Raw genomic sequence first — 23984 nt, forward strand, 5'->3', positions numbered from 1 at the left:
CTATTTCTGCCAATTACACCGCTACTTGCCTAGTCACCCTGGCCCCAAACTTCAGTAACAACAGAAGCGGGTCACATCAACTGAGTGCTGAATATGTTTCAGGCTCATTTTTGTTGTTGCTTGGTCACACAGTTGTATCTGACTCTTTGTGACCCCATGGACTGCAGCACGCCAGGCTCCCCTGTCCTTCACTATCTCCCTGAGTTCGCTCAAATTCACATCCATTGAGTCGATAATGCCATACAACCATCTCATCCTCTGTCATCCCCTTCTCCTCCTGGCCTCAATCTTTCCTAGCATCAGGGTCTTTTCCAGTGAGTTGGCTCCTTGCATCAGATGACCAAAGTATTGGAGCTTCAGCCTTAGCATCAGTCCTTCCAATGAATATTCAGGACTGATTTCCTTTAGGATGGACTGGTTTTATCTCCTTGCTGTCCAAGGGACTCTCAAGAGTCTTCTCCAACACCACAGTTCAAAAGCATCAGTTCTTCAGCACTCAGCCTTGTTTATGGTCTCACATCCATGCATGACTACTGGGAATATCCATAGCTTTGGCTATCCAGACCTTTGTGAGCAAAGTGATGTCTCTGCTTTTTAATAAGCTGTCTAGGTTTGGCTTTCCTGGTGGCTCAGTTGGTAAAGAATTGGCCTGTCAACTCAGGAGATGCAAGAAACACAGACTTGATCCATGGGTTGGGAAGATCCCTTGGAGAAGGAAATGGCAATCCACTCCAGTATTCTTCCTTGGAAAACTTCATGGACAGAGGAGCCTGGTGGAACATGACTGAGTCAGACTTGACTGAGTGTGCAGGCTCAGCTTTGTCATAGCTTTCCATCCAAGGAAGAAACATCTTTAATTTCATAACTGCAGTCACCATTCACCGTGATTTTGGAGCCCAAGAAAATAAAGTCTGTCACTGTTTCTATTGTTTCCCCATCTATTTGACATGAAGTCATAGGACCAGATGTCATGATCTTAGTTTTCTGAACATTGAGATTTAAGCCAGCTCTTTCACTCTCCTCTTTCACTTTCATCAAGAGGCTTTTTAGTTCCTCTTCACTTTCTGCCATAAGGGTGGTGTCATCTGCATAGCTGAGGTTATTGATATTTCTCCTGACAATCTTGATTCCAGATTGTGCTTTATCCAGCCCAGCATTTCACATGATGTACTCTGCATATGAGTTAAATGAGCAGGGTGACAATATACAGCTTTGACGTACTGTAAGGTGGTCTGGTCATACAGTCAAAGGCTCTATCATAGTCAATGAAGCAGAAGTAGATGTTTTTCAGGAATTCCCTTGCTTTCGCTATGATCCAACAAATGTTGGCTATTTGATCTCTGGTTCCTCTGCCTTTTCTAAACCCAGCTTATACATCTGGAAGTTCTCAGTTCATGTACTGTTATAGCCTAGCTTGAAGGATTTCGAGCATTACCTTGCTAGCATGAGAAATGAGCACAGTTGTGCAGTAGTTTTAACCTTCTGTGGCATTGCCTTTGTTTGGGATTAAAATGAAAACTGACCTTTTCCAGTCCTGTGGCCACTGCTGAGTTTTCCAAATCTTCTGGCATATTGAGTGCAGCACTTTCACAGCATCATCTTTTAGGATTTGAAATAGCTCAGCTGGGATTCCATCACCTCCACTAGTTTAGTTCATGGTAATGCTTTCTAAGGCCCACTTCACACTCCAGGATGTCTGGCTCTAGGTGAGTGGCCACACCATCGTGGTTATCTGGGTCATTAAGACCTTTTTTTGTATAGTTCTTCAGTGTATTTCTGCCACCTCTTCTTAATCTCTTCTGCTTCAGTTAGATCTTTGCCATTTCTACTCTTTATTGTGCCCATCTTTGCATGAAATATTCACTTAATATCTCCAAATTTCTTGAAGAGATCTCTAGTCTTTCCCATTCTATTGTTTTCTTCTATTTCTTTGCACTGTTCATTTAAGAAGCCCTTCTTATCTCTCCTTGCTATTCTCTGGAATTCTGCATTTAGTTGGGTGTATCTTTCCCTTTCTCCTTTGCCCTTCACTTCCCTTTTTCCTCAGTTACTTGTAAAGCCTCCTCAGACAACCACTTTGCCTTCTTGCATTTCTTTTTCTTGGGGATGGTTTTAGTCGCTGCCTGTACAGTGTTACAAACTTCCATCCATAGTTCTTCAGGCACTTTGTCTATCAGATCGAATCCATTGAATCTAATTTGTCACTTCCACTGAATAATCATAAGGGATTTGATTTAGGTCACACATGAATGGCCTAGTGGTTTTCCCTTTGTTGTTTAGTCGTTAAGTTGTGTCTGACTCTTTTGGGACCCCATAGACTGTAACCCCTCACGTTCCTCTGACCATGGAATTTTCTAGGCAAGAATACTGCAATGGGCTGCCATTTACTCTCCAGGGGATCTTCTCGACCCAGGGATCAAACTCGTGTCTCCCGAATTAGCAGTCATATTTTTTTACCACTGAGCCACCTGAGATGCCCAGTGGTTTTCCCTACTTTCTTTGATTTAATCCTGAATTTTGCAATAAGGAGCTCATGGTCTGAGTCACAGTCAGCTCCTGTGTAAAGCTTCTCTATCTTCAGCTGCAGAGTATAATTAATCTGATTTTGGTATTGACTATTTGGTGATGTCCATGTGTAGAATCATGCTTTGTGTTGTTGGAAGAGGGTGTTTTCTATGACCTCCTGGGGCTCAAGAATTCCAAGACCCACTCCCTTTCTTATTTAAAATGCCGCCTGACTAGTTGTGCTTGTGGGCAGGCACAGAATCCGGGCAGCGTCCTTGCAGGTCAGAAGCAGGACCAGAGGCCTGCTCTCCTGCTTCTGAAGCCTGAACAAGACTTCCTCCATTTTAATTTCCATGAGTGGGTGCTTGTGTGTGCACTCGCATCCAACTCTTTGCACCCCCATGGACTGGAGCCCGCCAAGCTCCTCTGTTCATGGGATTCTCTAGGCAAGAATACTAGAGTGGGTTGTCATGTCCTTCTTCAGGGGATCTTCCCGACCCAGGAATCAAACCCCCGTCTGCTGCCTCTCCTGCATTGGCAGTCAGATTCTTTACCACTGAGCCACCTGGGAAGCCTCTTTAATTTCCGTAACAGGGTCCTAATCATTCTAATCCCTGGAACCTGTTACCTTACTCAGCAAAGGGAAATTAAGGTTGCAGATGGAATTAATACATAATCAGATGATCTTACAATCGGGCATGGCCTGGGTTATCCAGGTGGGACCAGTGTAACCACAAGCATCCTTTAAAAATGGAAGCCAGACAAAAAGATCAGAGTGATGTGGTCTGAGAAGGACTCAGTTCACCTTTGCTAGCTGTGAAGCTGGGGTTAGGAGCCACAAGCCAGGGAACGCAGAAGCTGGAAAAGGTAAGGAAGCAGATTCTCCTCTAGAGTCTCCAGAAAGGAACGCAGCCCTGCCAACACCTTAGTTTTAAGCCCAGTGAGGCCCGTGTCAAACTTTCAACCTATAGAGCTGTAAAATGGTATGTTTGTGTCGTTTTAGGCCAGCAAGTTTTTGGTAATTTGTTATAGCCGTCATCAAGTATGTGCTAATTTGTTCCAGTTTGACTTAGAAAACGAAAACACGTTGTATTTTATCTGTTGTCTAGCCTGCAGTTATCTGCTGCCTCGGCGGCAGGCCAAGTCTACACTTCTCACTGGAAACTGAGGTCCTTCACAGGCTACCCAGCAGCCTCAGCCTATCTTTCCAGCTTCATGTCTCTACTGGTGTCTCTCTCAATATCTTCATCAGCCAGTTTCCCATTTTCCTCCCTGGGCACCCGGTGTTAAGACTGACACCCACTCTCCCCAACGAGTGATGCCACACTCTCCCTTCTGCCACTGCAACCTACCAGTCCCTCCTTTCAGGGCTCAGCTCTCATCCCACCTCCTCTAGGTGACCTTCATCCTCAGCTGCCGTACACAAACCCTCATTCGGACGCGGACATTCCTGCCTAAAGTTATGACTGTTTCAGAGGTGAGGACAATGGTTTGTCCCACTGGTGCTGCGTTGTCAGTCCTAGAGGGTAGCCTCCTTCCTAGGCTGGGCATCTGGTGCCTCCAAGTACTTTTTAGGGGTAGAAAATAGGCTCTGAGTGAGCAAGCGATGCCCCCCAAAGCATCCTAACTTTCACTCCACCGGTCTTTCCACCTGTGTTTGCGGCCTTCAGGCCCTCAGTAGACATGTGTTGCATATGAAGCTTTCATTTCTCAGCCCGGCTGGGTGAGTCGCCTACCTCCACAGGCCAGCCAGCAGAAATATGTGTGGAGTTGTAATGTGGGGGCTTCGAGGCTGGCTTTTTATGTTTTAATGCAGAAATAATTCAGCAAGAGGCAAAGTGATAGATAAGTGATTTGTTAGAATAGGATGCTTGTGAACTTTATAAGAGGGTGGTGGGCAAAGGAAGCGCTGAACCCTGAGAACTTAGTGGGCCACAGTTTTATAATCAAGGGGAAAGTAGGAAGGGGGAGAGAATCTGCTTTCGTCATCAGCTCCTCCTCCACACCGGGTAAGGAAGTTTCCTTGTCCCTACATGGTCATATTAGGAATATTGAAGTGCAGTGGAAATGAGCAGTAAGGTGGTCACATATACTAGATGTGGTAAATCATCTCAGTTTTCAATGTAACATCTTTTCCTTATATTTTTGTTTTCAGCCTGCAGAGGAGCATGTCCTAGGAATCATTATCTTACTGAGTTCGCTGGGCAGGATGTGGGTCTCATTCCATTATTGCTTTATTTGGGAGGAGGCCTATCTCATACTTCTGTTGCATGGGTTTGTGACTAAGCAAGTCTGCTTGGTTTTGTGGTTAAGCAGACCTATAAGTGAATGAGTAGTCATTCACTTACAGGGGTCTCCCATACTTTTTTCTCACAATCCCTTAGTGGGATGACCTATTTAATCACCCATTTTGTCCCATTACTCTGTCCCTATCAGAACCAGTCTTTGAGCCAAGTCTACAAAATCACAGAAGGTTTGTAGGAGCAGAACCATATTTGTCTCCTAGCCCAGCAGAGTAAAATGGGGTGTGCATGTGTCCTTCACCCTGCTCTCCTTTACACTGTGAATGAGGTGTGCTTAGGGAACTTTACTGATGCAGGAGGGAATCTCTGATTCCTAGCCCCAAGGCACTGTGCTAACACAGAAATGAAGCAAGTGTTAAATTGACTTGGGCAACATCAGTGCTCTGCTCTGAGCCTTGGTTTCCTCATCTGTATGTAAGGAATGTGTCCCATTGTGCTCATCCTCACTGGTTGGTCAGAAAAATGCAAATTATAATAACAGCAAGATACCATTTTCACCCAGCAGGCAAACAAAATGCTGTAAAAAGTGATTTCTAATGTTAGAGGGAAATTGGTACATTTGTGCGTTACTTGTGGGAATATGAATTGCTACAGTCCTTGGGGAGAAGAGTGTTGCAGTATCTTTGAATGAAAAACATGCATGCCATCAGCAGTCAGGAGAGAGGGCACCCTTGGGAGTGGAGTATCGACCCAAACCATGTATAGTGTGGGCTCCTCAGGTGCTGGTAGTATTCTGTTTTTGATCTGGGTCTGGCCACACTATGTTGTATTGATGAGAATTCATTTATGAACAACTGTACATTTATGGCACACTTTCTGGTATGTTATATTCTGATAAAGTGTTATAAGCTTGTCCTTTGATCCAGTAATGCCAGTTTTAGAAATCTATCCTACAAAAATAAAAGCACCAACATGTATCAAATGTGAGGATTCACTCACAAGCATGTCGATTTGCGGTGACATAAAACCTGAAAATAACCTGACTGCTCGTAGGAAATAGATGAATAAACAATGTATATACCCACTGTGGAATCAGAAGCAGATTATTCAAAAAGTTATATCAATCTTTATTGAGCCACAGAAAGGTATATGATAAATCATTAAATCAGGGTGGGGGAAGCAGGTTTGCAGAGTAAGATGTATAATATGATTCTGTTTTTGTGAAAGAAGAGAAGGAACTCATGTACATGTTCATATGTTTGAGTATGTGTATTTGAGGATAGATGAAGGTGTAGAAGGGCATCCACCATGCTGCTAACTTAAATTCCCTCCCCTGAAAGTTTGGAAGAGAGATTTTTATATATCTATATGCTTGCTTTTACAAACATAATATGGGGCTTCCCTTGCAGCTCAGTTGGTAAAGAATCTGCCTGCAATACAGGAGACCCAGGTTTGATTCCTGGGTTGAGAAGATTCCCTGGAGAAGGAAGTGACAACCCATTCCAGTATTCTTGCCTGGAGAATCCCACGGACAGAGAAGCCTGGAGGGCTACAGTCCATGGTGGTCGCAAGAGTCGGACACAACTTAGTGCCACAAGCATAATATATTTTAAAAATTAGAAATCTTCATAAACCAAGAAAAAGGAAGATACATGCTCCAGGAAAGAGTGGCTATACACGGAGAAAGCAGAGGGGAGTCCCAGGACGGAAGTGGAGCGTCTGACCTGGAAGGCAATCAATGCAGGCTGGGGCAGGAGGAAGGGAGGGCTCCTGGAGGGAGGTCTTTGATGGGAAAAGGATGAATAGATAACTATGATGATGGATTGGCAGCCAGAATATGTTGATAGGGCAATACTGAGGGAGTAGGAGCAGTTAGAAACTCTAAGATCATAAGTCTGCAGTAGAGACTTCCCTGGTGGTGCAGTGGTTAAGACTCCACGTTTCTAGGGCAGGGGACATGGGTTCAGTCTCTAGCTGGGGAACTAAGGTCTCACAAGCTGTGTGGTACAGTCAAAAAAAAAATCTGTGCAAGAAAAGAATATAATCATAATATATATTCTTAATTTTGCAGTGGGTGATATTTACACAATCATTGTAATGTTAATACAGCTTATCATTAACTTTAGAATCCTTCTACAAAGATACAGGAATTTGATTATAATAAAGTAAAATGTACACATAATAGGATGTGTGTTTATCAACACTGCCAATGTATAAATGAAAATATAGATGATTTGTGAGGAAAGTTGAGGAAAGTTAAAGGGCAAGGGTTTGGGCACTTAGTGGATGATTAAGAAATTGAACAATAGAAGAAAAAGAAATGGAATAATATATACAAGTATAAACAAATATATTTGTTATTTACATAAGTATACCTACATATTTATATATAAATTCACTACATATAGTCTATATGGCACATGTATAGTTTAACCAAAAACAATTTTAATATTGGAGCTATATTGAAAGAGATGACAAGGGGCAATAAGTTGTTGAGATATATATCCTTTACCATCACTGGAAAAAGTCAATAGATAATGTTTTAAATTGATAAATCAAGAAGTAGTGATGAGCATATTGTTGCACTTAACCAGGTAACCAGCAAAATGCGGCTAAACAAGTTCCCTCCTTGGAGTGGTTGGGGGAAGGTGGGGGTAGGAAAAGAGGGTACTAGAAACTACTCCTTTTCATCTTAAACTCCTTGAAGCTATTTTTTTTCAATCAAGGGTATTTCTTAAATTGATTTTTTTAATATTTAAAATAAAAGTTTTTTTTTTAAAAGAAATGAATGTGATAATTGAGTGTAAGCAACTGTCAACAAATTCTAATTTGGGGACAAGTGAACTTAAAAAATCAAGAACTACATCTCAGTGGTAACCAGGATCTTAAGAGTGAATGACATTGTTGTGGGGAACCTGGAGAGACTGACACTAGGTCAGAATGCTCAGGATCACATATTTAGGTGATTTTAAAAGCCTTTAAAGGAAACCCAAGAAGTTGCTAGCAAGGTAGAGTAGGGGAAGGCAGTGTTGTGGAAGGATGAGCAAAGAGTCTTTTCAAGGAAAGGCCATGCTATCTAGAGGTCAGAAAATGCATACGTGTATGTGTACTGAACAAACTTAAATCCTTATTTGAAACATCTAATCTTTCTCGATGTGTAAAAGTACACAAGTGTTGAAAGTAGACAGTTAAAGTAGCACCTTCTAAGTATTCTGTTAATTCATGGGATTGGTTGTATTTGGGGAGTGGAATTGTTAAACTTGAGTCTTGGAGAGTAAGCTGATTGTTCACCGGGTGGTAGGGGATGGAGGAGGAGACAGGGAAGGAAGTGCAGAGAGAAAGGTTCTCTCTGTGCCCATCATGCTTTGGACAAGTTCAAAGCAATGGTCTAACCATTGTTGCATCTGTGCATTCTAATTAATATTGCTGCGTGTTAAAGAAAATAAGCAAGTCCTAATGCCCAGAGTATATGAAATGTAGAAGTATAAAATAATCCCTTAATATATGTGCTTTTGTTTGTTTTTAGGAAGGGCTATGTGTTCTGGGAGTGTATGTTAATCCACCTCTTGGAGCTAGATACAGTTCTATATTCCAGTCACTGAAATTCTGAAGGGGAGTAAGAGGAAGAGTGAAGGGCAGGGCTCCATATCTAGAGGATAGTTATAGGTTATAACCATAGGTTTGTGTGTGCATTTTTGTAAGTACCTGTGTTTATTGTGGCCAAGGTTCATTCTTTTATTTTGCAACACCTATGCTTTTTAGGGGCTTCCCTGGTGGCTCAGACAATAAAGAATCTGCCTGCAGTGCAGGAGACCCAGGTTCAATCCCTGGGTTAGAAAGATCCCCAGGAGAAGGGAATGGCTACCCACTCCAGTATTCTTGCCTGGGAAATTCCACAGCAAGGAGGGGAACCTGGGGGGCTACAGTTCATGGGGTCACAAAGAGTCAGACATGATTGAATAACACTTTTGCTTCTCATGCTTGTTACAGGGCTTCCCAGGTGGTGCTAGTGGTAAAGAATCCACCTGCCAATGCATGAGACACAGGAGATGTGTGTTGCATTTGATCGCTGAGTTGGACATGCCTGAGCATGACACAGCATGATGCTTTTTAGATGTCCTGAGGTTACAAGGTATGATACAACATGGATGAATTAATCAATTTGTAAATATCTTTGTTATAATTGATTTTAAAAATATTTTGGGCATGGAATTATTAAACGGTTGCTGAAAAATGTACATCGGGACTTGCTCCTTAGGTTGGTAGCAAAGTGGTAGGAGGAGGTATAACAGGAGGGATGTGTGTGGATGTGTTTATGTTTATATTAATGATACCCATCCATGTGTGCGCATCTCTTGGCTGTACTATAGGAATGCATTGTTAAATAATTCAGTGGAAATATACCTCCTTGCTAATACTTTAATAGCTTATATCAGATAAAAAAATCCTCTTAGAAGCATTATACTTTGTGTACTCTTTACTATATTCATTTTTAATTGAACAGTAAGGGAATGTAGTATTTTAATCATAACTCTGCCAATATCTTTATCTAGAGGCCTGTTGCTATATTTGTCTTTTCTGAAATTTTTGTTTGCCAAGAAAGGCAGGATTACATTTTTTTTTTCCTTCCAAATTGAGTTGGTGTGTATCAAAATACAGCTTTGGGACTCTGAAATGGTAAATATTCATGCTGTGTTAAAAAAAACATGGTACATAACTGTATGATCTTAATTATGTAAAAATGGATGCTTAGTTGCATGAATACATAAATGGACCTATAAGGACATAAATACATAAATGGACCTAGAAGGACATATCAAAAGGTAAGCTGCTTGTGATTATGGATGACTTTGTTTTTTGCTTCCTGCGTTTTTTGATTTCCTGTCATGTACATGCCAACTTTTAAGAAATATTAATGTTGTTAAAAGGCTTTAAGTGGGGGAGGGTCACGAATGAATGAATGAGAACTGAAAAGTTCCCGTTGGGCTGATTAGCATGGTGGTCTCTGGACTTCTGGCCAGTGACTAAGTCCTCCATATTTCGTGTGCACATCCCTTGGTATATTGGACCATATGCACCGTATTTGCTATGTTGGTGTCTTGGACTGCCTTACTACAGAAATATGAGGGGAGGAGCACATTTTTCTCATACTGAGTTCCAGTTGGCATGTGACTCTCATCGCCTCCAAAGGAAGAGTGTTAATGGCAGGTCCAAGTTACAAATGTGTCTCCAGTCTACAATTAGGGCATTTCCCTAGGGAAGAGATGCTCTACAATCAGAGAAATGATGGCATCCCCACAAGCAGACACTCATTCTTTTTGAGCAGAAAGTCACCAGAATACACCCTTTCTTGGAATGTGAAAGTGGGAGAATCTTAAGTATTTGCTCCACCTCAAACTTTTCTAGCTCCTGAGAGATAGTCCGGGCTTTACATGCATAGTATTTAATACCACACCCCTGGGACAACCACTGAGCATTTCCATTTATCCTCTAAGAATTGCTGCTTTCCTAGTCTGTGTTCCTTGCCAAACAATCTTTCTTTTTCCTTGCCTCCCTTGAAGCATTCTAAAAGATTCTTCAGGGTTCACCAGGGAATCCTTAGCCTTCATGTAGGAGGCCTCCTCTTGAGCCCTGAAAGACCTAGTGTTGTGGTTACCAGTCTCAGCCCCCCACTTGCATGCACCCAGAAGAATGCTCCCCCTCGTACAGGAGGAGGGCCTGACAAGAACTAGGAGAGGGTTGCAGCTCCTCGGCTGCCTACAGCTGCAGGGAACACTGTCCCCAGGCTTGGTGCTCCTTGGAAACCAAAGGCATAGAGTAGCTTCGTGGTTCAGGACGATTCTCCCTATAGAAGCTACTCTAACACTCTAGCTCCCTTCTCTGAATTTGAACAACAGAACTTCTTGCACTTATTGTATGTAAGAATCAAATGGGGTTCTACTAAAATGTACATACCTGGTTCCCACCCCAAGTTGCTGATTATTTGGGGGCTGGAGCCTGGGAACCTGCATTTTAAGCGCTTTAAAATTACTCTGACACAAATGGATCCTGGGACTTGACTCGAGCAAACAATACCCTATACAACCTATTAAAAATACCTTAATTATCCAAATGATTCAATAGTCATTAACTATTATTAAATATATAAACAAATTCCTACTGCTGACCCTGGAACAGCAGAGTTGCCCACATGAGAAGCAGCTTAATTAGCGGTCAGGATTTGAATTTGGAAATCATATTTTAAAGGTATTTGTGTTCTGTCTCTAGCAGCTTAGTGCCATCTCTGCTGACCAGTGGTCACCCAAGCCTCTAATATCATCTCCTCTGGAGGGTGTCTGCCAATTTCTGTAAGCACCTCAAGTAATCTCAAAATGACTTTCATTTCTAATCTATAATCATATATCAAGTCCGATCATTGCAAACATACCCGCTGTATTTGATATATATGCTTTATTAAGTTTGTGTGATGAGATATATATTCAAATTAAGAAGGTAAAAGCAACAATAATGTAAAGCAATTATGTTATTGTTCAGTCGCTCAGTCGTGTCCGACTCTTTGCAACCCCCATGGACTGCAGCACACCAGCCTTCCCTGTCCTTCGCTATCTCTTGGAGTTTGCTGAAACTCGTGTCCATTGAGTCAGTGACGCCATTCAACCATCTCATCCTCTGTTGCCCCTTTCTCCTCCTGCCTTCAATCTTTCCAGCATCAGGGTCTTTTTCAATGAGTCAGCTCTTTGCATTAGGTAGCCAAAGTATTGGAGCTTCAGCATCAGTCCTTCCAATTAATATTTAAGGTTGATTTCTTTTAGGATTAACTGGTTTGATCTCCTTGATGTCCATGGGACTCTCAAGAGCCTTTTCCAACACCACAGTTCAAAAGCATCAATTTTTCTTCACTCAGCCTTCTTTACAGTCCAGCTCTCACATCCGTACATGATGATTGGAAAAACCATAGCTTTGACTATATGGACCTTTGTGGACAAAGTGATGTCTGTGACTTTTTAATACACTGTCTAGATTTGTCATAGTTTTTTGTTTTTTTTTTCCCGAAGAGCAAGCATCTTTCAATTTCATGGCTACAGTCACTGTCCACAGTGATTTTGGAGCCCAAGAAAATAGTCTCTCACTGTTTCCACTTTTTCCCCATCTATTTGCCATGAAGTAATGGGACTGGATGCCATGATCTTAGTTTTTTTAATGTTGAGCTTTAAGCCAACTTTTTCACTCTCCTCTTTCACTTTCATCAAGAGGCTCTTTAGTTCCTCTTCACTTTCTGCCATAAGGGTGGTGTCACCTGCATATCTGAGGTTACTGATATTTCTCCCAGCAATCTTGATTCCAGCTTGAGCTTCATGTGGCCTGGCATTTCTCATGATGTACTCTGCACATAAGTTAAGGAAGCAGGGTGACAACATACAGCCTTGACGTACTTCTTTCTCAATTTTGAACCAGTTATATTCCAATTTAAAAAATAAATTCCTTTAAAAGTGAAAGCTGGCCTGTGGAATTGAATTAAATTACAAACCGGAACACTATGGCACATCCTCAACAAGTGAAACTTAAGGTATTCTTCCAGAAGAGCTTCAGAATCATTTCCCCTTACTTTTAAGTGTAATGTAATTAGATTTTGTGGGCTCCAGGCAGAGAAAAACAAACAGAAGTTTAAATATTCAGAAGCAAAGCTCAAAACTCCAGTATAAAAGAACAATAAGTTGTTAACAAAGTCATTCTATAGTTTTGTGTAATGAGCTCAGTACAGTAGATTGGCAATTATTCTGTTTTCATTTTGATAATTTCTGATGTGATTGTACCATTTTCTTAGTGTCCAAGCAATAGCTGTGGGGTGAAAATTAAAAGAAAAGTCATCTAAAGGAGATCACAGATGACTTTGGAGGATGATGAGTCTCCTAATAACAAAACCTGACTTAGGGTGATAACAGGAAAGCCAAAGTGATTAAGATAACCGGAGGAGGAAGAGTGAGTGAGATAGTGCAGAAGGAAACGGGGGTAAAGAGCTCTGTGTTGATAGAAGGTTGAGTGGCTGCTGCAGGTCATGTCAGATTCAGAAGCTCATTATCATCCAGCAGGTTCTCTGGTTGGTTTTTCTTAACTATATTTTTGAACCCAGTTTTTATACAAAGCATATATAAGGCTTTTTTGTCACTTCCTGTAGATGAAAAATTAATGTTGGGTCATGACCTCCCTGAGAAGTTACCGGCTTAAAGAATCTGATTGGGTTGTGTGGGTGACATTTATTCCCCCCGTGAGAGCTATACTTTCTCTGGGATTTCTCTTTGACACATAGTTCCTGGTTGCTTTGTTGAATTTTTTTCCTCTATTTTAGGTTTTTTTCAAAATCTCAAAATAATAAGTAATGATAACAACTTGAGTGAATATTATGACCCCCAATTGATTCCCCCCAAAAACAATCACATCTCTCTGAAATGGTCCGCTGGTTAAGAGTCCACTAAAAGACTAAAAGGTCCAGTTGTGTACTTACTTACTTACCCTATTAATGCATCTACATACACTGAGCCACTTAAAAAATATATCATTGCCCTAACATATTTGAGTTTTCTCTCTCCATATCTCATGACTGGTAGCTGATTGTGATAATCAGAAACAGACCTGCAATGCAGGTACCTATGAAAAATTTAGAAATACTGCAATAGCTACTAGGCTACAAAGTAGAGAATTTTTTAAACATCTATGTGTGTGTATGTGTATACACATATAGCTATATTTATGATTTGGATAATCTGATTTTAGGTTAATCTTCCCTTAATATAGCTTCAGCCTGATTCAATGGCTTGTCATCAATTTTACTTCAGGTGTAGTTGTCCCTTTAAAAAAAATTTTATTGATGTATTGCTGATATACAATGTTAGTTTCAAGTATATAACATGTTTGGACATTTATATACATTATGAAATGGTCACCCTAAGTCTAGTAACCATTTACCACCATACAAAGTTACTGTATGGTAATGTTAAGTCTATAAGTAATAATATTGACTATATTCCCAATGCTGGATATGACATTCTTGTGATTTGTAACTGTGTATCTAATCTCTTTCACATATTTTCCCAACCACTCCTCTCATCTGGCAACCATCATTTTTTCCTCTGTATCCATGACTGTTTCTGTTCACTTATTTTATATTTTAGATTACACATGTAGTGAAATTATATGGTATTTCTCTTTGTCTGACTGACTTCACTTAGCAAAATACCTTCTGGGTCTAGCCATGTAGTTGCAAGTGGCACGATTTCATCCTTTTCTTATAGCTGAGTAATATTCTGTTGCCAATATCCGTTGGATCATTGAAAAGGCAAGAGAATACCAGAAGAACATTTACTTCTGCTTTATTGACTATGCCAAAGACTTTGACTGTGTGGAGCTCAACAAACTATGGAAAATTCTTAAAGAGATAGGAATACCAGACCATCTGACCTACCTCCTGAGAAATCTATATGCAGATCAAGAAGTTAGAACTGAACATGGAACAACAGACTGTTTCTAAATAGGAAAAGGAGTATGTCAAGGCTGTATATTGTCACCCTGCTTATTTAACTAATATGCAGAGTACATCATGCAAAATGCAGGGCTGGATGAAGCACAATCTGGAATCAAGATTGCCAGGAGAAATATGAGTAACCTCAGATATGCAGATGACACCATCTTTATGGCAGAAAGCGAAGAACCAAAGAACCTCTTGATGAGAGTGAAAAGGGTTGGCTTAAAACTCAACATTCAGAAAACTAACACCATGGCATCCAGTATCATCACTTCATGGCAAATAGATGGGGAAATAATGGAAACAGTGAGAGACTAATTTTGGGGGCTCCAAAATCACTGTAGATGGTGACTGTAGCCATGGAGTTAAAAGACGTTTCTTCCTTGGAAGAAAAGCTATGAAAACAACCCAGACAGCATATTAAAAAGCAGACGTTACTTTGCCGACAAAGGTCTGTCTGGACAAAGCTATGGTTTTTCCAGTAGTCATGTATGGATGTGAGAGCTGGACCATAAAGAAAGCTGAGTGCTGAAGAACTGATGCTTTTGAACTGTGGTATTGGAGAAGACTCTTGAGAGTCCTTGGACTGCAAGGAGATCCAACCAGTCCATCCTAAAGGAAATCAGTCCTGAATATTCCTTGGAAGGACTGATGTTAAAGCTGAAACCCCAATACTTTGGCCACCTGATGTGAAGAACTGACTCACTGGAAAAGACACTGATGTTGGGAAAGATTGAGGGTGGGAGGAGAAGGGGATGACAGAGGATGAGATGGTTGGATGGCATCACCAACTCAATGGACATGAGTTTGAGTAAGCTCCAGGAGTTGGCGATGGACAGGGAGGCCTGGCATGCTGCAGTCCATGGGGTCACAAAGAGTCATACACAACTGAGTGACTGAATTGAACTAAACTGATTATTTTTCATATTCTTTTCCATTATGATTTATCTCAACAGATTGGATATAGTCCCCTGTGCTATACAGTAAGACGTTTCCTTTATACATTCTAAATGTTTGCATCTAGGCACCCAAACTTCTAGTTCATCCTTCCTTCTCCCCCACAACCCCCTTGGCAACTACAAGTCTATTTTCTGTGAATCTATTTGTTTTGTAGATAGGTTCACTTGTGCCATATAGTCCACATAAAAGTGATATGATATCATGTGGTATTTGTCTTTCTCTGATTTATTTCACTTAGTATGAAAATCTCTAGTTGCATCCATGCTGCTGCAAATGACATTATTTCATTCTTTTATGGCTAAATAGTATTCCACAGTACGTGTACCAGACTTTCTTTATCCACTTACCTGTTGATGGACATTTAGGTTGCTTCCATGTCTTGGCTATTGTGAACAGTACTGCTATGAACATAGGGGTGCATGTATCTTATTGAATTATAGTTTTGTTTGATGTATGCCCAGGAGTGCAACTGTTGGATCATATGGTAATTCTAATTTCTGAGGAAACTTCATAACTGTTTTCCATAGTGGCAACTTACATTCCCACCAACAGTGTAGGAGCATTCCCTTTCCTCCACAGCTTCTCCAGCGTTTGTTATTTGTAGACTTCTTAATGAGGGCTATTCTGACTGGTGTGAGTTGGTACTTCATTATAGTTTTGATTTGCATTTCTCTAATGATTAGTGATTCTCTAATAACTAGTGATGTTGAGCATCTTTCCATAAGCCTATGGCCAACTGTATGTCTTCTTTGAGAAATGCCTGTTTAGTCTTCTGCCCATTTTTTTCCATTTGGTTGGTTGTTGTTGTTGAGTTGTATGAGCTGTTTCTATATTTTGTAGATCAAGGATGGCAGCAGTTCTGAAATTGGGGGCCAGACAACCTCAGGGTGGGGCAAGAGACCCCATGAAGCTGTTATCATAATAATAAGACATTATTTTGTTCACTCCTGCTCTCATAAACGTACAGTGGAATTTTCCAAAGGCTACGTGACATGTTACATCATACCAGTTATGAGAATCAATCTGTTTCCTGTTATCAGACATTAAAGATGTTTACAAAATTGTAAAATATGCCACTTTTTCTGGGAAACAATTTTTTCATAAAACTGTTTAAATCTAGGTCCATCCCTGGTAGTCAGGTTGTTAAGCCTCTGCACTTCCACTGCAAGAAGGCCAGGTTCAACACCTGGTCAATAGACTAAGATCCCATGTACCTTGGAGTGGAGGCAAAAAAAATTTCAATGGGCTTATTATTAACACAAATTACTGAAACTTCCCTGAATTTCAAATAAACATAAAATATGCAACCTACATAAACAGAGGGCTTCCCTGCTGGCTCAACTGGTAAAGAATCCTCTTGCAATGCAGGAGACCCCAGTTCAATCCCTGGGTTGGGAAGATCCCCTGGAGGAGGGCATGGTAACTCACTCCAGTATTCTTGCCTGGAAAATCCCCATGGACAGAGGAGCCTGACCGGCTGCCACCCAGGAGGTCACAAAGAGTCAGATATGACTGAGCGACTAAGCATAGACACACATGAATGATGGCTCTCTGGCATCCTCCATTTTCAGTGCAAAAAGTTTGAGACCAAACTTGAGTGCAAACTTGAGACCAAAAAGTTTGAGAATTAATTAATCACCCAGATAAGCAACAAAGTCTGGGAGAGCAGCTGCCTCTGGGAAGCTCAGAAAGCAGTTTGTTGAACAAGCTATGTGAGTAAAAAGGTGGAGGCCACCTTTTCACTGGGGCCAGTGAAGCTTTCTGCCCATAACTAAAGACAAAGTCTTAAAATATGAAAAGTCACTATAGACAGGAATGGCAAAGGGGAAAGTATGTGGATAGTTATGAGACTAAAGGCTGTTTTTTTATGATTTAATATTTATTATTTTTAGCTGTACTGGGTCTGTGTGGCTGCACAGGCTTTCTCTAGTTGCAGTGAGCAGGGGTTACTCCCTAGTTCTGGTGTGTAAGCTTCTCATTGCAGTAGTTTCTCTTGCTGCAGGGCATAGACGCTAGGTGCACAGGTTTCAGTAGCTGAAGTTTGTGGGCCCTAGAGTGCTGGCTCAGTAGTTATGGCACATGGGTTTAGTTGTCCCCCACATGTGGAATCTTCCCAGACCAGGGATGGAACCTGTGTTTCCTGCATTGGCAGGTGGATTATATACCACTGAACCACCACAGAAGCCCGTAAAGGCTAGTTTTAAGATCAGTTCTTGTTACACTTGAATTTTATCTTTAGATCAGGATGAATTCAGTTGAGAAGGGGAAAAGAGATCAGGATTTAAGAAGCTGTGCCTTACAGGTTATGTTCTAGAGTGTGGCACAGAGTAGCCCACAGAAAGAGCTCATTTAGTATTTGTAAAGCAAACGAATGAATGGTTATAAAGTGAAAGTATGAAGCTGAATAAGTTTGAGAACAAACTGGCCATACCAAGAATGGCTTATAACAGGGGGACTTGTTCTAGAGTCAGTTCTCAAGAGGGATGAAGAAATGAGAGGAGCTGAGATGCAGAGCCATATCACATCCCCAGTACAACTCCCTCCCCTCTTTGCGCCTCTTGATCCCCTTCACTTTCCTTGGAAAGTCTGATTGGAGGGCGCTGTTAGCAGTCATTCCTTCTCAAGCATCTTAGCATCCTAAACTCACTAGGACCTAGACAGTAGTCTTCATTCTAACCCCACATCTCCCTCATGGGAATGAGGGTCTCCTGCACACTTCAACTTAACATGGTTCTTAACTCCTTTCCCCCTCATGCCTTCTACATAATCCTCTAGCACGTCCTGTGATTCTACTTCCAAAGTATACTTCGAATTTATCCATTTCTTTCTATCCCCACTTGATCACTGAGCAGTTAATGCATTAAAGTGTGTGATTGACAACAAAGGAAACTATAAGTAAGGTGAAAAGACAGCCCTCAGATTGGGAGAAAATAATAGCAAATGAAGAAACAGACAAAGGATTAATCTCAAAAATATACAAGCAACTCCTGCAGCTCCATTCCAGAAAAATAAATGACCCAATCAAAAAATGGGCCAAAGAACTAAACAGACATTTCTCCAAAGAAGACATACAGATGGCTAACAAACACATGAAAAGATGCTCAACATCACTCATTATCAGAGAAATGCAAATCAAAAAACTACAATGAGGTACCATTACACGCCAGTCAGGATGGCTGCTATCCAAAAGTCTACAAGCAATAAATGCTGGAGAGGGTGTGGAGAAAAGGGAACCCTCTTACACTGTTGGTGGGAATGCAAACTAGTACAGCCGCTATGGAAAACAGTGTGGAGATTTCTTAAAAAACTGGAAATAGAACTGCCATATGACCCAGCAATCCCACTTCTGGGCATACACACTGAGGAAACCAGATCTGAAAGAGACACGTGCACCCCAATGTTCATCGCAGCACTGTTTATAATAGCCAGGACATGGAAGCAACCTAGATGCCCATCAGCAGATGAATGGATAAGGAAGCTGTGGTACATATACACCATGGAATATTACTCAGCCATTAAAAAGAATTCATTTGAATCAGTTCTAATGAGATGGATGAAACTGGAGCCCATTATACAGAGTGAAGTAAGCCAGAAAGATAAAGACCATTACAGTATACTAACACATATATATGGAATTTAGAAAGATGGTAACGATAACCCTATATGCAAAACAGAAAAAGAGACACAGATGTACAGAACAGACTTTTGGACTCTGTGGGAGAAGGCGAGGGTGGGATGTTTCGAGAGAACAGCATGTATATTATCAAGTGTGAAACAGATCACCAGCCCAGGTGGGATGCATGAGACAAGTGCTCGGGCCTGGTGCACTGGGAAGACCCAGAGGAATCGGGTGGAGAGGGAGGTGGGAGGGGGGATCGGGATGGGGAATACATGTAAATCCATGGCTGATTCATGTCAATGTATGACAAAACCCACTGCAATGTTGTGAAGTAATTAGCCTCCAACTAATAAAAATAATTTAAAAAAATAAAAAAGTATGTGATTGAGTTGTATGAGCACATTTTTTTTATGAGAGCTGTACTTTCTCTGGGATTTCTCCTTGACACATGGTCCTTGGTGGCTTTCTTGAATTGACTTTCCTATTTTAAGTTTTTTCAAAGTCACAAAATATTAGGTAATGATAAAAACAACTTGAAAGGATATTATAACCCCCAATTGACTTTTCCCCCGAAAAGATCCCATCTCTCTGATGTGCAAAATGACTAAAAGGCTTCATTGTGTACTGACACTTACCTTATTAATGCATCTATTACACGTACACTAGGCCATTTAAAAAAATATTGTTGCCAGAGATCAAATTGCCAACATCTGCTGGATCATCAAAAAAGCAAAAGAGTTCCAGAAAAGCATCTATTTCTGCTTTATTGACTATGCCAAAGCCTTCAACTGTGTGGATCACAATAAACTGTGGAAAATTCTGAAAGAGATGGGAATACCAGACCACCTGACCTGCCTCTTGAGAAACCTGTATGCAGGTCAGGAAGTAACAGTTAGAACTGGACATGAAACAACAGACTGGTTCCAAATAGAAAAAGGAGTACGTCAAGGCTGTATATTGTCACCCTGCTTATTTAACTTATATGCAGAGTACATCATGAGAAATACTGGGCTGGAAGAAGCACAAGCTGGAATCAAGATTGCCGGGAGAAATATCAATAACCTCAGATATGCAGATGACACCACCCTTATGGCAGAAAGTGAAGAGGAACTAAAAAGCCTCTTGATGAAAGTGAAAGAGGAGAGTGAAAAAGTTGACTTAAAACTTAACATTCAGAAAACTAAGATCGTAGCATCTGGTCCAATCACTTCACGGGAAATAGATGGGGAGACAGTGGAAACAGTGTCAGACTTTATTTTTTTGGGCTCCAAAAGAACTGCAGATGGTGATTGCAGCCATGAAATTAAAAGACGCTTACTCCTTGGAAGGAAAGTTATGACCAAATTAGATAGCATATTAAAAAGCAGAGACATTACTTTGCCAACAAAGGTCAAGGCTATGGTTTTCCCAGTGGTCATGTATGGATGTGAGAGTTGGACTGTGAAGAAAGCTTAGCACCGAAAAATTGATGCTTTTGAACTGTGGCTTTGGAGAAGACTCTTGCGAGTCCGTTGGACTGCCAGGAGATCCAACCAGTCCATCCTAAAGGAGATCAGTCCTCGGTGTCCATTGGAAGGACTGATGCTGAAGCTGAAACTCCAGTACTTTGGCCACCTCATGAGAAGAGGTGACTCATTTGAAAAGACCCTGATGCTGGGCAGGATTGGGGGCAGGAGGAGAAGGGGACGACAGAGGATGAGATGGTTGGATGGCATCACCAACTCGATGGACATGGGTTTTAGTAAACTCCGGGAGTTGGTGATGGACAGGGAGTCCTGGCACGCTGCAATTCATGGGGTCACAAAGAGTCAGACATGACTGAGTGACTGAACTGAACATATTTGAGTTTTCTCTCTTCACGTCTTATGATTGGCAACTGATTGTAATAATAAAAAACAGACCTGCAATGGAGATAAATAGGAAAAGTTTAGAAATACTGCAATGACAACTTAGCCACAAAATGGATAATTTTATTTTGTAACTTTAAATTTTTTATTTTGTATGGGGTATAGCCAATTAACAAGGTTGTGGTAGTTTCAGGTGAATAGCAATGGACTCAGCTATACATATACATGTATCCACAAAATGGATAATTTTAACCTTAACATCTATGTATCTATATATATTGTTGTTGTTTAGTCCCTAAGTCATGTCTGACTTTGCATCCCCATGACCAGTAACCTGCCAGCCTCCTCTCCATGGGATTTCCCATGCAAGAATATTGTGGTAGGTTGCATTTTCTTCTCCAAGGGATCGTCCCAACCAAGGGATCGAAACGGAGTCTCCTACATTGGTGGATGGATTCTTTAACACTGAGCCACCAGAGAAGCCATCTATATGTATATAGGTATAGCTATAAATATGATTTGGAAAATATGTGTCTTTGGGTTAATCTTCCCTTATTATAGCTTTGACCTGGTTCAATGGTTTGTCAGTAAATTATTTCACGTGCATTGCTGCTTTAAATTTTTCTCATATGATGTATAGCTCATATACAATATTTGCACCATGTACAACATGACATTTATATACATTACAAAATGGTCAGCCTGTTAAGTCTAGTAACCATCTGTCACCATGCAAAGTGATTGCATGGCAATATTACATCTATAAGGACTATTATTGACTGTACCTTATATTCATTACAGATTATGCTACACATTACATCCCCATGACTTATAATTGTGAGTGTGTGCCTCCTGATCTCTCTCATCTGTTTTGCCCAACCTCTCACTTCCTCTCCTCATCTGGCAGCCCCATATGTTCTCTGTATCCATGAGTTTGTTTTCTGTTTTGTTTATTTATTGTTTTTCAGAATCCACATGTAAGTGAAATCATGGGGTATTGTCTTTCTCTGTCTGATTTACTTCACAGAGCAGAATATCTTTTGTGTCCATTCATGTTGTTGCAAGTGGCAAGATTTCACACTTTTCTTATGGCCAAGTAATATTCTACTGTGCGTATATACAACATTTTCTTTATCCATTCATCCATCAATGGATGGTTATCTTATAGTCCATTTAAGCTGAAATTAATAGAACTAGCAACTTATTCACTTGGTAAAAGATACTCATACTGGCCTTGGTTCAAATAATAGTTCTGCCAGTGCCTACTTGTATGACCTTGAGCATGTCACTGAAGCTCTCTAAGCCTCAGCTGAAAATTCTGTAAAAGGAGGATGAGAGTATCCATGTCAAAATTTGAGACAATTATATGAAATAATGCATATAAAGTCCTTAGTAGCCTATCTGGAATAGACTAGGTATTGCTCAGTAATGTTAGCTTTCATAAGTACGTTTTTTACATAATGTATAAAGAAAATCTAAAAGTAAGCCAATAAAAGCAAGAGTTGGTAAACGATGCCTCCAGGCCAAAGTCAGCCTGCCACCTATTTTCACAAGTAAATTTTTTTTTTGTAATGCAGCCACATTTCTTCCTTTATGTATTGACTTCAGGTGCTTTCACAGCAGTACTGAATAGCTACAGCAGACTGCTTGGCCTGAAAAGTCTAAAATATTTACCATCTGGCCTTAACAGAGTTTGCCAGCCCCCAAGTACATGGAGAAGAAAACTAATTGGCTAAAAAAAATAGCATTTGAAATATGCATGTGGCTATTTTCTAGTCACAAACAAAAATAACTGCTTGCTTTGGCAGCACATATACTAAAATTGGAATAATATAGAGATTATCATGGCCCCTGCAAAAGGACAACCCGCAAATTCTTGAAACGTTCCAAATTTTTATTACCTATGGCTGATTCATGTTGATGTATGGCCAAAACCATCACAATATTGTAATTATCCCCCAATTAAAAATAGAATTTTTTAAAAATGAAAAAACCCACAAAATCTATCAAGCTCTCCCCCTCTCACATGATTTGGGGGAAAACTAACAGCCCTGGCTCAAACTGATCTGAGGAGCAAAGTAGACAACCCAGACGAACAAGTTGCAGATAACCAAGAAAACTCCACTGAACCACAGGCAATTGCAAAAACTTTCCCCACAGCAATTGTAACAGAAGTCTCTCCTACACCCAGTGTGGCCCCTGAGACACACAGCCAAAAAATGAGAGTGGCATTTAAGCAATCTTGTCCTTAATAACCAAGCTTTTCCCCCAAAGATAGCCTACACCATCTGAAAGACCCTAAAATTCACAGGCAGTCTTCAGTGTTTTTCTCAGATAACTGCTCAGAATTGACAAATAAATGCAGTCTTCTGATAGTAGTCATTTACTTGTTGAATAAGTGAATGAATAAATGAATGCTTTCAGCCTATTAGTTGTCTAAAGCTAGCCATATTTTTTAGATCTTTTTTCTTTCAGTTTTATTGATATATACTTGACATATAGCACTGTATAAATTTAAGGTGTCCAGCATAATGATTTTATTTACATACATCATGAAATGATCACAGTAAGTTTAGTGACAATCCATAATGTCATGCAGGTAGAAAATTTTTTAATAAGTATTTTTTCCTTGTGATAGAATTCTTGGAATTTGCTCTTAACAACTTTCATATATAACATAGAGCAGTGTTGTTAATTCTATTGCTTTTCTTTTTTTGTTCTGCCAAGTGGCATGCAGGATCTTAATTTCCGGACCAGGAACTGAACCCATGCCCCTGCAGTGGGAACGCTGAGTTTTAACCACTGGACTGCCACGGAGGTCCCTACACTGTTTTCTAATGCCTATTCAGGTCCAAATGTGTGCTGTCATTTGTCTAGCAGTTAAAACAGTCAATACCCCTAGATATTTCTTACTCTTTTCCCTGAACTGTTATTTAAATTATGTACTTTAATTTTTACGGACTTTTGCCAGGTCTCTAACTAGAGTGTTATTTTTTTTTATTTTAATTTTTATATTTGGATATGGTTGTTTTACAATGATGTGTTGGTTTCTTTTTTTTTTTTTTCCAGTGGGTTTTGTCATACATTGATATGAATCAGCCATAGATTTACACGTATTCCCCATCCCGATCCCCCTTCCCACCTCCCTCTCCACCCGATTCCTCTGGGTCTTCCCAGTGCACCAGGCCCGAGCACTTGTCTCATGCATCCCACCTGGGCTGGTGATCTGTTTCACCATAGATAATATACATGCTGTTCTTTCGAAACATCCCACCCTCACCTTCTCCCAC

At 40.5% G+C, this 23984-nt stretch overlaps 1 pseudogene; it reads left to right on the forward strand.

Moving 5' to 3' along the window:
• Positions 1–22490: 22490 nt before the first annotated feature.
• Positions 22491–22590, forward strand: LOC122446888 (annotated as a pseudogene).
• Positions 22591–23984: the final 1394 nt, after the last annotated feature.

This window comes from Cervus canadensis, chromosome 8, assembly GCF_019320065.1.
Source record: "Cervus canadensis isolate Bull #8, Minnesota chromosome 8, ASM1932006v1, whole genome shotgun sequence".
In the NCBI taxonomy this organism is placed as follows: Eukaryota; Metazoa; Chordata; class Mammalia; order Artiodactyla; family Cervidae; genus Cervus; species Cervus canadensis.